Source organism: Callithrix jacchus, chromosome X (assembly GCF_049354715.1).
Source record: "Callithrix jacchus isolate 240 chromosome X, calJac240_pri, whole genome shotgun sequence".
In the NCBI taxonomy this organism is placed as follows: Eukaryota; Metazoa; Chordata; class Mammalia; order Primates; family Cebidae; genus Callithrix; species Callithrix jacchus.
The window spans coordinates 80995522-80997538 of NC_133524.1; the positions used below are offsets into that span (position 1 = coordinate 80995522).

The 2017-nt window shown below is 37.6% G+C and overlaps 1 non-coding gene across 1 annotated transcript; it reads left to right on the forward strand.

Annotated features, from left to right (window-relative positions):
* Positions 1-512: 512 nt before the first annotated feature.
* On the forward strand, positions 513-619 carry LOC118150716 (U6 spliceosomal RNA). Its single transcript, XR_004738869.1, has one exon. It is a non-coding gene; the product is annotated as a U6 spliceosomal RNA (small nuclear RNA).
* Positions 620-2017: the final 1398 nt, after the last annotated feature.

Below are 2017 nucleotides of genomic sequence, written 5' to 3' on the forward strand. Positions count from 1 at the left end.
GTCCAAAGCAATGTATAGATTCAACATGAATCCTGTCAAAGTACCAATGACATACTTCATAGAACTAAAAAAAAAAAAAAAAACTATTTTTAAATCCACATGGAACAAATAAAGAGCCTGAGTAACAATGGCAACCTTAAATGAAAATAACAAAGCTGGATATATAATATTATCTGACTTCAAATGATACTATAGGGCTATGGTAAACAAAACAGCATGATTCTAATACAAAAACAGACACAGAAACCAGTGAAACAGAAGAGCGAGCACACAAATAAAGTCACACATCTACAGCCATCGGATCTTTGACAAAGCTGACAAAAACAAGAAATGGGGAAAGAAATCCCTATGCAAAAAATTGTTCTAGGATAACAGGCTAGCTGTATGCAGAAGATTGAAACCAAACACCTTCCTTACACCATATACAAAAATCAACTCAAGATGGAAAAAAGACTTAAATGTAAAATTCAAAACTGAAAGCCCTGAAAGACAATCTAAGAAATAACATTCTGGTGCTCGCTTCGGCAGCACATATACTAAAATTGGAACGATACAGAGAAGATTAGCATGGCCCCTGCGCAAGGATGACATGCAAATTTGTGAAGCGTTCCATATTTTTAAAAGAGAGAACAACCAAATAGATGCAATAAAAAATGATAAAGGGGAAATCACCACAGATTCCACAGAAATTCAAACCATCATCAGAGAATATTACAAACAACTATATGCGCATAAACTAGTAAACCTGGAAGAAATGGATAAATTCCTGGACTCCTGTGTCCTCCCAAGCCTAAACCAGGAGGAAGCTGAAACTATGAAAAGACCAATAACAAGGTCTGAAGTCGAGGCAGCAATTAAGAGCCTACCTCACAAAAAAAGCCCAGGCCCAGACGGGTTCACAGCAGAATTCTACCAGACACACAAGGAGGAGCTGGTACCATTCCTTCTAAAACTATTTCAAACAATCCAAAAAGAGGGAATCCTTCCCAAATCATTTTATGAGACCAACATCATCCTGATACCAAAACCCGGCAGAGACCCAACGAGAAAAGAAAACTTCAGGCCAATATCCATGATGAACATAGATGCAAAAATCTTCAATAAAATATTGGCAAGCCGATTGCAACAGCAAATCAAAAAACTTATTCATCATGATCAAGTAGGATTCATCCCAGGGATGCAAGGCTGGTTCAACATACACAAGTCTATCAACGTAATTCACCACATAAACAGAACCAAAAACAAAAACCACATGATTATCTCAATTGATGCAGAGAAGGCATTTAACAAAATTCAACAGCCCTTTATGCTAAAAACCCTCAATAAACTCAGTATCGATGGAACGTATCTCAAAGTAATAAAAGCTATTTATGACAAACCAACAGCCAATATCATACTGAATGGGCAAAAACTGGAAGCATTCCCTTTGAAATCTGGCACTAGACAAGGATGCCCTCTCTCACCACTCCTATTCAATATAGTACTGGAAGTTCTAGCTAGAACAATCAGGCAAGAAAAAGAAATAAAGGGTATTCAAATAGGAAAGGTGGAAGCCAAATTGTCTCTATTTGCAGACGACATGATAGTATACCTAGAAGACCCCATTGCCTCAGCCCAAAAACTCCTGAAACTGATAAACAACTTCAGCAAAGTCTCAGGATATAAAATCAATGTGCAAAAATCACAAGCATTCGTCTACACCAATAACAGCCTTAAAGAAAGCCAAATCAAGAGCGAACTGCCATTCGCAATTGCTACAAAAAGAATAAAATACCTTGGAATACAACTCACAAGGAACGTAAGGGACCTCTTCAAGGAGAACTACAAACCACTGCTCAACGAAATCAGAGAAGACACAAACAGATGGAGAAACATTCCATGTTCATGGTTAGGAAGAATTAATATCGTGAAAATGGCTATACTGCCCAAAGTAATTTACAGAATCAACGCTATCCCCATCAAGCTACCATTGACTTTCTTCACAGAACTGGAAGAAACCACCATGAACTTCATATGG